The sequence below is a fragment of the Schistocerca americana genome, chromosome 6 (genome assembly GCF_021461395.2).
Source record: "Schistocerca americana isolate TAMUIC-IGC-003095 chromosome 6, iqSchAmer2.1, whole genome shotgun sequence".
In the NCBI taxonomy this organism is placed as follows: domain Eukaryota; kingdom Metazoa; phylum Arthropoda; class Insecta; order Orthoptera; family Acrididae; genus Schistocerca; species Schistocerca americana.
The window spans coordinates 525,509,009-525,524,866 of NC_060124.1; the positions used below are offsets into that span (position 1 = coordinate 525,509,009).

The 15,858-nt window shown below is 40.8% G+C and overlaps 1 protein-coding gene across 1 annotated transcript in view; it reads left to right on the forward strand.

Moving 5' to 3' along the window:
• LOC124619654 (coiled-coil domain-containing protein 170) overlaps positions 1-15,858 on the forward strand; it is a 451,315-nt gene that overhangs the window by 326,599 nt on the left and 108,858 nt on the right. The window lies entirely within an intron of this gene.

Consider the following 15,858-nt stretch of genomic DNA (forward strand, 5'->3'; position numbering starts at 1 on the left):
TGAGGTAGTGTTGTGCATGCTGCACTAGTTCCTGGAGGGCAAGGGTTTCACTGTGGGAGATGGTATGCAAGAATTTAGCGTTGCAGAGCAGGAAAATTTCACAGATGTAGAGGAGGAAGTGCAAGGTGGTTTGGACATGGTAGATATGGTTTTGTAGGTCTGGGTTGGTGAGGGTTGTGGAATAATGAAATTTGAACAGATAGAGCTCATTGTGGAAGGAGGGGCAGCAGCTGTAGATGGGTAATTTGACAGTCAGGTGGGGGGGGGGGGGGGGGGGGGTTGTTCAAAGAGCTAGGCAACAGTGCAGGAACTGTATGTGAGACTGGGTTCTGGCTAGGGTTAGGAAAACTTTTCTGTACTGGCATAGATGGAAGAAGTAAGGAACCATTGTGAAACATGAAAAATGTAAAATTGTGTAAAAATATGTGGGAAAATCCCAAAAGGATGAAATAGATGAAGTATAGTGAAAAAGATGAAACCTGTGTAAGTAGGGCCTACAGTGAAAAATGAAAACAAAGTAAAATTGATGTGAAAAGAGAAAAAAGTTAATAGAAAGACTTTAACAGCAGAAGAGGCATTGTTAGGTACAGTTACGACAAAGTATGTGTAATGCGGAAAGGTATGGAAAGACACACGAAAATATGTAGGGGTGAAGAGAGGTAGTGTGATAAATTTGAAGAAATAATTATTGGTAGGAAGAATGAGGACTTTGTCTGAAAGTTTAAATATTTCTAGTATATGTTTTTTTCATTACACCTGTCTCTGACTCAATGCCCCTTGTATGTGGTGAGTAACACTCTGTTCTTTCCATAGCACTGTTATTCCATCCAGGACTTTCTGTTGTCGTATTAGGTACTCTCATTTATATTTTATTTTTATCATATTATCTGCAACACCTGTGAAAAAATTGTTAAATGTGTTGGCAACTTCTAAGGGATTTGTTAAATTTTTTATTTTCTTGTGATAGCGTTATATTTTTACATGATACTGTGTTTTCACCAGTGTCTTTTTTTATAACACTCCACATGGCCTTAACTTTGTTTGTTGGATTGCATATGTATTCATCATTATGCATTGTTTTTGCTACTCTTATTACTTTTCTCAGTATTTTGAAATGTTTTTCATAATTTTCATGTAATTGAGGTGAGGAATTATTTGAGTTACATATTTTATGTAGCAGTCCCTTCTTCTTGCTTGAAACCCTTATTCTCTTTGTGATCCAACAGTTTGTTCTAGAATTGTCCTTTGTGGTTACAGTAATCTGTGTTGAAAATGCTAGGTTACTATAATTTTTAAGTCAATACTGGAACAAAAGTGATCTTCTATCATAATTTAACAAAAAAAAAAAAAAATCAGTCTAGTGCAAATGCACCATTTGCAAGCTAAAGTGACTGTTTCTTTCTTTTTTTTTTTTTAAATCAATGAAGGTGTTAAATTTTTCATTAAGATCATTAATTTTATAAATGTGTGACTATTTTTCTTTGTTTGGTAAGCTGTTGAAGTGGTTTAGGTTATCCTGACTGTAGCATCTACATGTGTTTTTTAAAGATATGTTGTTCCTGAAACTGCCATTTACTATCAGCGTTAGTATTTGAGCTAGATGGTCGCTAAGGCCTGTGTTGAAAATTTTTAGTGAAGTGCTGTATAAACTTTTCTTGACTAAAAAATGATGTGGAGCTGTTTTGCAAGTATCTGTTACCCAGTAAACATTATTTACTTTTGCATTTAAATTGTAGGATGCAGCAAGGATCAAAAGGGCCTCTCTATTTCTACTTTTTGTTAAGAAAACCAATGTTGAAGTCTCCCCAAGTCAATTCTCATTTTATTTACTTTATTTAGCAATGTTTCCAATTTACTTAAGAAAAGTTCAAAATTCTTAGGTGGTGATCAGTAACTCTAGCAATAACCAAGTTGAACTAAGTAATTTTTATAACTTCGTAGTACCCTTCACGTGCATGCTGTAGGATATTTTGTGGAGTATAATGCAGATGTAGAAATATGAATAATCACACTGTTCTTCAGATTTGGCACCCCATTGCTTCCGTGTTTTCTCACATCCAAAGATATTTGTAGCTGGAAGTGATGGGCATTCATTCAATCATTCATTCATCCACCATGTTCCATAGAACTTTCAGGTTCCAGCTGCCATCTGCAATGCTCCTGCAGAGCAGCATGTTACATGTTTAGCTTTATCTGTATTTTTTCTTAGTTTAATTTTTAAATTACTTGCGTATTTTAGTATTTAACAGGTATACCCTCATGTTTTAATAACTGTAAAGTGCAGGTTCATGTAATCGTAGCAAAGTTGTCATTTGTTTCTTTTGAGCGGCCTCTGCCCATTCCTCTCAGCCTAGTCAGGTTGCAGCTGCTGCCTGTCGCCAGCAGAGCAGCAAGTTATGTATTTAGTTTTCTGTGGGTTTTTTCTTTGTTTAATTCTTAAATTCTGTTAAGGTTTTTGTGTTTAAGAAGTGTTATCTCACAGTTTAGTAACTGTAAACTGTAGATTCACACAATCTGTAGCACAGTTGTAATTTCTTTTGAAAAGCCAGCTACACAGCTCAGTAAGGCATCAGTCTCCATTGCTGACACATCAGAAGGGTAGCAAGTTACATATTTAGTTTTCTCTACATGCTTTTATGGTTAATGTTGTGAATTGGCAGGAGCCAATTCACGGAGTTTGGAGGAAGCTGAAATGCACGCTATAAGCTCTCGCAGGATGGCGTGAGGTCTGGAACAGTTAACGGAAATTATAGTAGCAAATAAAGTACGTAGTTGAAGTAATACTTAACTTTATTCCATAATTGATGTACATTGGTCTGACGGTACAGGCTTTAATATCTCAATGGAATGGAAATGAGCGTTTGGCGTCATTGGCCGGGAGGCCCCTCGCGGGGCAGGTCCGGCCGCCATATCGCAGGTCTTATTACATTCGGCGCCACATTGGGCGACCCGCACGCCGGATGGGGATGAAATGATGATGAACACAACACAACACCCAGTCCCTGAGCGGAGAAAATCTCCGACCCAGCCAGGAATCGAACCCGGGCCCAGAGGACGGCAATCCGTCACGCTGACCACTCGGCTACTGGGGCGGACTAATATCTCAATATAAACTGGTAATGGCGCCTTGCTAGGTCGTAGCAATTGACGTAGCTGAAGGCTATGCTAACTATCGTCTCGGCAAATGAGAGCGCTATTTGTCAGTTCTATCTCTAGCAAAGTCGGCTGTACAACTGGGGCGAGTGCTAGTACGTCTCACTAGACCTGCCGTGTGGCGGCGCTCGGTCTGCCATCACTGACAGTGGCGACACGCGGGTCCGTCGTATACTAGCGGACCGCTGCCGATTTAAAAGGTACCACCTAGCAAGTGTGGTGCCTGGCAGTGACACCACAGTTAATTCTTAAGTTAGTAATAGCAGTACAGAGTACAAATAGGTGCATGCGCAGGAGGAGCTTCCTCCAGTTCGCGAACAGCTGAAGATGTTTATGGCCACGGTCAGCCCATACTCAGGATATAATAACACTATTTCACTTGACCACAATATTTTATTGACTTTATTACGCCTTACATGTTTTGGCATTACACCATTTTCAAGCGACCCAAAAATATAACACATTATTTTGTGGCTAACAAAACAAAGAAGAAATCTGTCCAATATATCTACACAGAATCTCTTAACCATAAAACATTGTGATATATTTGAAAATGGTATAACACCAAAACATGTAAGGTGTAATAAAGTCAATGAAATACTGTTGTCAAGACAAATAGTGTTATTATAGTGCAACTAAATGATCGCAACATCTCATAGAGCATTTATGCAACATACATCTTCAGGCTGATGCCTTGGTCTGTAGAAGCAGTGGGGCATCTGATGCATTGATAAGACACCTCAGGTGTCACTTGTTTTGCCTTGGGCTCTGCTGCTGAGGCACCTTGCAGTATACTGGGCCTGGGGGATCACCCTCACTGCAGGTTGAGTGGGGTGTAGTAATGTGTAAATGTCACTTGAAGTGGAGATTCAATGTCAGATGACCTCACTCATTCACCTTTTGAGTGCCACTCCTTCAACAGAGTCTGAGCAGGCACAGAAAGGGAGATGGGGTTGCTAGTTACCAGAAGCTCCAATGTTAGGCATGTTGCGAAGCCCCTTAGAAAAATGGTGTCCAGGATCTGAAAGAAACCCAGTGTGTGCTCAGTATGTTTGTCAGGGGTTCTCGTATGAGTTGTGAAGAAGGCCATGCATGCAGCTATCAAGCATGCAAGGTGTAGTCATCTCCAAGGTGCTTACATTGCCACCAACAACATCTGTTGCTTGGTTTCTGAGGCCACCTTCAACTTGTATGATTGGCTGGTGGAGACTGTGTTAGTGCTTGTGTCGAACCTCATATCATACAGGTTTTTGTTTATGTGTTTTGGTTAGATCAGGTCAGTGTTGGCTAGACCATCAGCGAAAGAGGACCTGTGTTCCTGCTGCAGGTAAAGGCAAATACACCATTCATTTGCAAATTATGTCTACAAGTACCATGAGTTGACAGAGCTTCTCATAAAAAGTGACTTACTTTGTAATTAGTCATTTTTCTGTAGCTTGAACTTCTATATTGTGTGTGTGTCTGTGTACTTGTCAGGCTGTCTTTAGTGTGGATAGGATCTGTGATTGCAGTGTTCAGATGCGAACTGAGTTGGTGATCCAAGCAGCCTTGGCTTCCATCCCACAGCTTGAGGCTGTTACCAATGGGCATCACTGTGGGGGGCAAGATGGGACAATTTGAGGGACATCCAGCATTACTCAAGTGTTCCCTGATTAGTTCACTACTGCGGCTACCTCAGACACTGGCAGCACTGAGTTTTTAATCCCTCACCCTTGGTTGAGTGGGAGGTAATTCCGAGGTGTGGCCAGCAGCCAAAGACTTTCTGAGGGGCCAATCAGAGGGCCTCTTTGGTCTGACAAAAAGGTTTCAGGCACTATCTGTGGTGATGAAATCCTTGAGGCAGATGAAGTCACTCGCCTTGTTCCAGAGGAATCCTCTCAACCTGCAAAGTCTGGGCATTCACAGAGTTGGGATTACTGGCAGTTGGGAGCTCCAATGTTAGGCACATAATGGTGACCATCAGGGATATGACTGTGAAGGAGGGGAAGGAATCCAATGTGCACTCTACATGCGTACCAGGAGGAACAGGTGCTTCCTGATGCCACGCAGAGCACAGGGTGCATTCAACTGCAGGTGGTGGCTCATGTTGGTACTAACTATGTGCATCACTTTGGACCAAAAGAGATTTCCTCTGGTGTTGGGCAGCTAGCCGAAGTAGTAAAGACTGCCAGTCCTGCTTGCAAGATGAAAATGGGGCTCACCATCTGTTGTCTCATTGACAGAACCAGCTGTGGTCCTTTGGTACAGAGCGAAGTGGAGGGTTTGAATCAGTCTCAGATGGTTCTGCAACCATATAGGTTGAAGATTCTTCAACTTGTGCCATAGGATGATGGGTTTCTGGGTTCTGCTAAATAGTTTGTGTATCCACTACACGCAGTAAGTGGCTACACAGGAAGTGGGGCCAGGTGGAGGAAACTGGGTAGCTTTTTAGGTTAGTGGGTCTTGGGAAGATGCAGAAAGGGCTTCAGTTTCAAAGGGTGCAGGGCAAACAAAGGAAGAGGATAGACATAAGAACAATCAATATTGTAGTAAACTGTCATAGCTGTGTTTGAAAAGAACCAGAGCTCCAAGCGCTAATAGAAAGCACTGAATCTCAAATCGTTATAGGTATGGAAAGCTTGCTAAAGCCACTATTAGTTCACACAATTTTTTTTACAAACGATCTAACTGTGTTCAGAAAGAACACAACAAATACAGTTGCTAGTGGAGTGTTTATGGCTATCATGAGTAGTTTAACTTGTTGTGAAATTGAAGTAGATAGTTCCTGCATGTTAGTATGGGTGGAGGTTATACTTGACACCCAGAATAAATTGATAACTGATTCCTTTTACTTACCTCAGACTCAAATGATACAGTTGCTGAACAACTCAAAGAAAACTTGAGTGTCATTTCAAATAAGTACCCCACTCATAAAATTATAATTGGTGGTGACTTCAATCTACTCTCGATATATTGGCAAAAATACATGTTTAAAGTTAGTGGTAGGCAGAAAATGTTATCCAAAATTGTACAGAATGCCTTCTGAGAAAATTGTTTTGAACAGATAATTCAGGAGCCCACTCAAAGTGTAAATGGTTCAGAAACATACTTGACCTCTTAGTAACAAATAATCCTGACCAAATAAGGAGTATCATGACAGATACAGGGATTAGTGACCACAAGGTTATTGTTGCTAGACTGAACACCATAACGTCCTAACCCACCAAAAATAAACACAAAATACATCAATTGAAAAATACTGACAAAAATGCACATTCACTGGACAGATTCGTAAGAGACAGTCTCCACTCCTTCCAGTCTCACTATGTAAGCAAAAGAATGCAAAATCCCCAAAACTGGTGAAGTTTTACAGAAGTTTGAAATTTTGTTCAAACTTTAATGCAAGGTGTTTCTAACAGTTTCCACAACAAAACTCTACCTCAAGATCTGGCAGAGAATATGAAGAGGTTGTGGTTATATGTAAAGTACACCTGTGGCAAGACACAGTCATTACCTTCACTGCACAGTATTGATGACAGCACCATGAAAGACAAGTTACTAAATACAGTTTTCTGAAATTCCTTCACAAAAGATGGCGAAGTAAGTATCCCAGAATTTGAATCAAGAACAACCACCAGCATGAGCAACTTATAAGTAAATATCCTTGGTGTAGTGAAGCAGCTTAAAACACTTAAGAAAGACAAGGTTCCCAGTCCTGATTGTTTACCAGTCAGGTTCCTTTCAGAGAATGCAGATACCTTAGTTCCCTACTGAGCAATTATATGAGGACGTTTTTTTCTTTTTTCTTTATTTTTCTTTTCTTTTTTCCCCCCAACCTCCAATAGGCTGTAAATAAAAGACAACTTCATAGAAAACAATTATTTTATAACCAAAAGTTTTGTACACTTATGGCTACTTTTCAACATAATCACCCAAAAGATTGAGACATTTATTGTACCTGTGGACAAGCTTTGCAATACCATCTTAAAAAAATGTTACCGCCAATGATTTCAAATGAGCATTGACGTTGTTTTGAAGATCTTCATTGGTTTGAAAGTGCTGCCCTGCTAGCCACGTCTTCAGTTCAGGGAAAAGGTGAAAGTCACTGGGTGCCAGGTCTACATCTACATCTACATTGATACTCCGCAAGCCACCCAACGGTGTGTGGCGGAGGGCACTTTACGTGCCACTGTCATTACCTCCCTTTCCTGTTCCAGTCGCGTATGGTTCGCGGGAAGAACGACTGTCTGAAAGCCTCCGTGCGCGCTCTAATCTCTCTAATTTTCCATTCGTGATCTCCTCGGGAGGTATAAGTAGGGGGAAGCAATATATTCGATACCTCATCCAGAAACGCACCCTCTCGAAACCTGGCGAGCAAGTTACACCGCGATGCAGAGCACCTCTCTTGCAGAGTCTGCCACTTGAGTTTATTAAACATCTCCGTAACGCTATCACGGTTACCAAATAACCCGGTAACGAAACGCGCCGCTCTTCTTTGGATCTTCTCAATCTCTTCCGTCAACCCGACCTGGTGCGGATCCCACACTGATGAGCAATACTCAAGTATAGGTCGAACGAGTGTTTTGTAAGCCACCTCCTTTGTTGATGGACTACATTTTCTAAGCACTCTCCCAATGAATCTCAACCTGGTACCCGCCTTACCAACAATTAATTTTATATGATCATTCCACTTCAAATCGTTCCGCACGCATACTCCCAGATATTTTACAGAAGTAACTGCTACCAGTGTTTGTTCCGCTATCATATAATCATACAATAAAGGATCCTTCTTTCTATGTATTCGCAATACATTACATTTGTCTATGTTAAGGGTCAGTTGCCACTCCCTGCACCAAGTGCCTATCCGCTGCAGATCTTCCTGCATTTCGCTACAATTTTCTAATGCTGCAACTTCTCTGTATACTACAGCATCATCCGCGAAAAGCTGCATGGAACTTCCGACACTATCTACTAAGTCATTTATATATATTGTGAAAAGCAATGGTCCCATAACACTCCGTTGTGGCACGGCAGAGGTTACTTTAACGTCTGTAGACGTCTCTCCATTGATAACAACATGCTGTGTTCTGTTTGCTAAAAACTCTTCAATCCAGCCACACAGCTGGTCTGATATTCCGTAGGCTCTTACTTTGTTTATCAGGCGACAGTGCGGAACTGTATCGAACGCCTTCCGGAAGTCAAGAAAAATAGCATCTACCTGGGAGCCTGTATCTAATATTTTCTGGGTCTCATGAACAAATAAGGCGAGTTGGGTCTCACACGATCGCCGTTTCCGGAATCCATGTTGATTCCTACATAGTAGATTCTGGGTTTCCAGAAATGACATGATACGTGAGCAAAAAACATGTTCTAAAATTCTACAAGAGATCGACGTAAGAGATATAGGTCTATAGTTTTATGCATCTGCTCGACGACCCTTCTTGAAGACTGGGACTATCTGTGCTCTTTTCCAATCATTTGGAACCCTCCGTTCCTCTAGAGACTTGCGGTACACGGCTGTTAGAAGGGGGGCAAGTTCTTTCGCGTACTCTGTGTAGAATCGAATTGGTATCCCGTCAGGTCCAGTGGACTTTCCTCTATTGAGTGATTCCAGTTGCTTTTCTATTCCTTGGACACTTATTTAGATGTCAGCCATTTTTTCGTTTGTGCGAGGATTTAGAGAAGGAACTGCAGTGCGGTCTTCCTCTGTGAAACAGCTTTGGAAAAAGGTGTTTAGTATTTCAGCTTTACGCGTGTCATCCTCTGTTTCAATGCCATCATCATCCTGTAGTGTCTGCATATGCTGTTTCGAGCCACTTACTGATTTAACGTAAGACCAGAACTTCCTAGGATTTTCTGTCAAGTCGGTACATAGAATTTTACTTTCGAATTCAATGAACGCTTCACGCATAGCCCTCCTTACGCTAACTTTGACATCGTTTAGCTTCTGTTTGTCTAAGAGGTTTTGGCTGCGTTTAAACTTGGAGTGGAGCTCTCTTTGCTTTCGCAGTAGTTTCCTAACTTTGTTGTTGTACCACGGTGGGTTTTTCCCGTCCCTCACAGTTTTACTCGGCACGTACCTGTCTAAAACGCATTTTACGATTGCCTTGAACTTTTTCCATAAACACTCAACATTGTCAGTGTCGGAACGGAAATTTTCGTTTTGATCTGTTAGGTAGTCTGAAATCTGCCTTCTATTACTCTTGCTAAACAGATAAACCTTCCTCCCTTTTTTTATATTCCTATTAACTTCCATATTCAGGGATGCTGCAACGGCCTTATGATCACTGATTCCCTGTTCTGTACATACAGAGTCGAAAAGTTCGGGTCTGTTTGTTATCAGTAGGTCCAAGGTGTTATCTCCACAAGTCGGTTCTCTGTTTAATTGCTCGAGGTAATTTTCGGATAGTGCACTCAGTATAATGTCACTCGATGCTCTGTCCCTACCACCCGTCCTAAACATCTGAGTGTCCCAGTCTATATCTGGTAAATTGAAATCTCCACCTAAGACTATAACATGCTGAGAAAATTTATGTGAAATGTATTCCAAATTTTCTCTCAGTTGTTCTGCCACTAATGCTGCTGAGTCGGGAGGTCGGTAAAAGGAGCCAATTATTAACCTATTTCGGTTGTTTAGTGTAACCTCCACCCATAATAATTCACAGGAACTATCCACTTCTACTTCACTACAGGATAAACTACTACTAACAGCGACGAACACTCCACCACCGGTTGCATGCAATCTATCCTTTCTAAACACCGTCTGTACCTTTGTAAAAATTTCGGCAGAATTTATCTCTGGCTTAAGCCAACTTTCTGTACCTATAACGATTTCAGCTTCGGTGCTTTCTATCAGCGCTTGAAGTTCCGGTACTTTACCAACGCAGCTTCGACAGTTGACAATTACAATACCGATTGCTGCTTGGTCCCCGCATGTCCTGACTTTGCCCCGCACCCGTTGAGGCTGTTGCCCTTTCTGTACTTGCCCAAGCCCATCTAACCTAAAAAACCGCCCAGCCCACGCCACACAACCCCTGCTACCCGTGTAGCCACTTGTTGCGTGTAGTGGACTCCTGACCTATCCAGCGGAACCCGAAACCCCACCACCCTATGGCGCAAGTCGAGGAATCTGCAGCCCACATGGTCGCAGAACCGTCTCAGCCTCTGATTCAGACCCTCCACTCGGCTCTGTACCAAAGGTCCGCAGTCAGTCCTGTCGACGATGCTGCAGATGGTGAGCTCTGCTTTCATCCCGCTAGCGAGACTGGCAGTCTTCACCAAATCAGATAGCCGCCGGAAGCCAGAGAGGATTTCCTCCGATCCATAGCGACACACATCATTGGTGCCGACATGAGCGACCACCTGCAGATGGGTGCACCCTGTACCCTTCATGGCATCCGGAAGGACCCTTTCCACATCTGGAATGACTCCCCCCGGTATGCACACGGAGTGCACATTGGTTTTCTTCCCCTCTCTTGCTGCCATTTCCCTAAGGGGCCCCATTACGCGCCTGACGTTGGAGCTCCCAACTACCAGTAAGCCCACCCTTTGCAACTGCCTTTGCAGGACTGTACGGCAGATGATCGAAAATGTCCCATTGCAGTTGTTCAAGGAACCATTGGGTTGTGCCAGTAGTGTGTGGATGAGCATTGTCACGGATCAACACAATTGTAGAAGTCAGCATTCCTCTTCATTTGTTTTTAATGGTTCTCTGCAAACATCGTAAAATTTCACAATGAGCAGCTGCATTGATAGTAGTTTTGGGCTGCATAAACTCTACAAGCAACATTCCTTTTTGGTCCCAAAACACAGTAGCCATAACCTTTTTGTTGTTGAATGTTTGTTTGAATTTTTTTGGTTTGTTTGGTGAATTTTGATGCATCCATTGTTGTGATTGTCATTTTGTTTCCCCTGTGTCACATTGGATCCAGTTTCATCTCCAGTAAAAATTTATTTCAAAAAGTTCTCTCCTTCATCGTCATAACGGTCAAGGAAATTCAAAGCTGTCGCCATTTGGTGACTTTTCTGGGCGTCTGTCAACATTTTTGGAACCCAATGAGCACAAAGTTTTTTGTAGCCTAAATTTTCAGTAATGATAGAGTGTATGACAGATCTTGAAACTTCCGGAATTTCCATAGACAAAGCAGTTATGGTGAACCTATGATTTTCTCTAACCATTCTGTCAAATGAAGTATTTGTAACAAAAGTTCCTGAACTTACTGTCCTGCTGGCTAAAACCTGAAGTAGAAAGCTCTGAAATATTCAGCAGGGCATGGAATATGTGTTGAAAAGAGAGATTAGACACCATAGAGGGAGAAGTCTTCACTGCAGCTGAAAAAAATATTGCATCTATCGAGGTCAAAATTGAGTCTAACTGAAGTTACCTGGACACTTTTAATAAGTCTAGGTGAATTCAACTTAATTATTGGATGTGTTTACTGGCCACTCAACTCTGCCATGTCAGTTTTGGAATCATTCGAAGGAAGTCATGCTTAGTAGTGTGAAAATGCTCAGATCATGCAGTGTTATTGGAGGCTACTTTAAGCTACAGATTATAGACTGGTGACATCTTTGGATTGATTGCAGGTGGTACTGACAGGCAGTCTTGTGAAGTATTTTTGAACCTTCTTTCCAAAACTGTTTTGAGCAGCTAGTACAACAGCCGACATCCAGTGGAAATCTTTTAGACCTCTAAAATGAACATAAACAGTCCTCACCGCAAGAAACTTTTCGTTTTTGAGGTTATTAGTTTTACTCCATGAACACTTAGGTCTGAAGATGGTCTAAAACAAACTGAAACCAGTAACCTCAAAAACAAAAAGTTTCTTGTAGGTAAGACTGTTTATGTTCATTTTAAAGTGATAAAAAATTTAAAAAACGCTCTTCTCCAAGAGAAATGTCCTCAAAAATTATTTTACCTTATAGCTACAAACAGGTCTGACCTTATTGATGGTGTCAGTACAGCAACAGGGATTAGAGATCATGGTGTCATCATAGCAACAATGGTTAGTATATCCATCAAGAAGGCTAGGAGAGTATTTATGCTAGAAAGAGAAAATAAGCTGTTGTTTGCATCCCACACAGACAATGACTGTCTCCTCTGGAGAAGTGTGTGCCGAGTAAGTGTGTGTGTGTAATTTTGCAGGTCCATTCTTTTACCTTTCTTCTACACAGATGTCTTTCTTCCAGTCAATTGGGGCTTCACACTGGCAGAGGGATTTGTGTTAAATGCAAGCTAAGTAAGGAACCATTGCCATAGAGCACTCTCTGTAAAACAGAATTTGGATTCCATGTGGACCTGATGACTTACCGTATTTACTCGAATATTAGCTGCACTCGAATCTAAGCCACACCTGAAACATGAGACTCGAAATAAAGGAAAAAAAAATTTTCCCGAATCTAAGCCGCACCTGAAATTTGAGACTCAAAATTCAAGGGGAGAGAAAAGTTTTAGGCCGCACCTCCAAATCGAAACAAAGTTGGTTCGTTCTAACATGAGACACAATTGAGGTCGAATGGACAAAGATACAGCTACAGTAGTTTGGTTCGAGTCGTAACCCTAACAGTTAAGCTTTACCAAGTAGCCATTGTTATGTCAGGTGCTCCATCCATATTTATACGGGTACCCTTCCTTTTTCACGTGCTTCGTCTGGTTTGAATTGATTGCTTATTTTTCTCTGATCTAATAAGTGTCGTTCTCTTTGTTATAGGTGTTTACGTCACTCTGAGCTGAAAATGTAGTACTGTACTGTGTCATGCATTGTTTGTTGCATTCTGATAATGACTGTTTACGGTCTGTCGCTGCTCGCCGCATATCTTGATTTTGTGCACGCTACCGCCGCTTACAATATAAAAAAAAGAGAGGAATGGTCTCATTAGTGAAACAATGGCAAGAGACTGCTATTTGTTGTTACTTACACTGCTGCTTTATTTGATAATGATCAACAAGAACCAAATAATAGACTGCGTATGATATAAAATGTTCTGAATGAGAGTTTAACAAAAAATTTTCTCCGTTTGAAAATCTTTGCAGACGCCTCTTTAGTACATTACATTCTGCACAGAAATTAGAGTCATCTTAGATTTAAAAAGTTAGTCAATTGCCATGCTTTATTTCTGACTGTATCACTATTAGGCATAAGAATAATACGAATATAAACATGACATGCTATGTATATTCTTCCGTGTTTGCTGTTGTCTCACTCTAGTTTCATAGTTTATTAGGCAAACAGGATTTAAATGAGATAGCACCAAACATGAAAGCATACATGGTAAAATGTTTATATTCATATTATTCTTATGGTGAAGAGAATACTGCATGTGATTCACAATTCATAAAAGTTCCTATCAACAACCATCTCTTCTCACAGGTAGGAAAGAATTCAGAACATAGAGTTGGCCATATTGACAAACATCCCAAACAGTCTTGCCAATCGGATTTTTGTAGTACATTGAAACGCTGCTACATTCGAAGATGAACAATACGGAATTTGTATTTACTTCGTTGGATAATGTATGAAAATGCAGTGGTCGAAACTCAGGGCGGAGAAAAAAGCTTGTCTTCCACCTTTTTATTAATTTATTTACTGACGCAGTGGTTGTGGGGCCAGTATTTATCTTTGTGTCTGGAAAGCATGCCTGTGTAGCGGTACATATATTCGATGGCAGAAGTTAGTTGTGGCGGCACCTACCAACATTTTTCAGAACTTCCGCTTACTTTGCATTCGATTCTAAGCCTCAGGCGGTTTTTTGGATCACAAAAACTGGAAAAAAAGTGCGGCTTAGATTCGAGTTTTCAACCCTTTCATATGCTTCTCTAAATAAGGGGTGCCTATTACAAGTTCTCCATATGGGAGTCTGTGTGACAGTAAAATAATGGTATGTTTGTATTTTTTTCATTTATTTACTTACTCATATGTCTAGTTCCATAAGACAAAATTGAAGAGCAGATCTCCAAGGTCATCTCCCCTATGTGAATAATTTCTTAAACTTGACATTTATAACTTCAGCTTTCCTTTTCCTGTATTCCATTGCAACACCAGGCTGGTCAATGAGTGACTGGGCATGGGGCATAAAAGGCCCACTGTGTTTTAATAATGAAATTTAGAAAATGCTGAGGAAGCAAACTGTTGTACTCAAAGTAGAAATTTTTTCATCTGTAGAAAGATTTATGTGCGAAGCATATGACAACTACTGCCATCCTGCATAAGCCATGCCATGAACCAAGAAAATTCTGGTCCTATGCATAAAATTGTTAAATGGGTTGAATGTTTCTGTCCAGTCAATTTGCCCATTACTCAGCTTGCATTTATCATGAATCTCTCAGCCATTTCATAGTCCCAAGCAATTGGAAAAAAATGCATGTGACTCCTATACAGAAGAAGGGTAAAAGAATGGACTCACAAAATTACAGACTAATATCCATAACAACAGTTTTCCACAGAATTCTTGAACTTAGTCTCAGATTGAATATAAGAGATTTCCTTGGGACAGAAAAGCTCCTGTCCACAAATCAGCACAATTTTATAAAGAGAGAAAATCTACTTGCCCTTTTCTGGCATGACACCCTACAAGTCATGGATGAGGAGCAACAGGCAGATTTCACATTCCTAAATTTTCAGAAAGTGATTGACGCAATGCCTCACTGCAAACTGGTTATGAAAGTATGAGCATATGGATAGGTTCCCATATATGTGAGTGGCTGAAGACTTCTTAAGTAACAGAACCCAGTACATTGTCCTCAACAGTGAGTGTTCACAAGGATATTGTTGGGAGTGCCCCAATGAAGTGCAATAGGACTGCTCTTACTCTTTATATACATCAATGGTCTGATGGACAATCAGCGCCTGTTTACTGATGACTCTGCAATTATAGCAAGGTCTCATCATTGGGTGACTTAGGAGGTTGCAAGATGACAAAATTTCTAATTGTTGTGATGAGTCGCAACTTCCTCTGTTTGTAAGTGTAGAAAAATGTAAGTTAATGCAGATGAGCAAGAAAAACAATCCTGCAACGTTTGAAAACCACTTTAGTACCTTGCTGGTTGATACAGTCACATGATGTAAGTGTCTATGTGTAACACTGCAGAGTGATATGAAATTGACAAAGCATGTAAGGATGGTAGTAGGGAAGGTGAATGGTTGACTTCCTTAGAAAAATGGTGGTTCATCTGTAAAGGAGATGGCACACAAAACATGATTGCAGTCTGTTCTTGAGTACAGCTCAAGTGTTTGGGACCCCCATCAGGTTAAACTAAAGGAAGATATTGAAGCAATTCAGAGGCGAGTTGCCAGATTTGTTACCAAAGGTTTGATCAATATGTGAGTATTATTGAGATGCTTCGTGTACTGAAATGGGAATCCCTAGATGGAAAACAACATTCATTTTGTGAAACACTGTTATGAAGATTTAGAAAATTGACATTTGAAGTTTACTGCAGAGCTACTCTATTGCGAGCAATGTACATTCGGCATAAGGTCCATGAAATCAGGGGTCATACAGAGGCATATAGGCATTCATTTTTCCCTTGCTCTATTTGTAATAGGAACAAGGAAGGAAATGATTAGTAATGGTACTAAGTACCCTTTACAATGCACCATACTGTGGCCTGCAGGGTATATGGTGAGTGCCAACTGTCATTTTCATAATATTCATACATTCCATTGTTTCATCAGTAAATGAATGTCCATTGTTTAATTAGTAAATTAATAAGATAGCTACTACTTT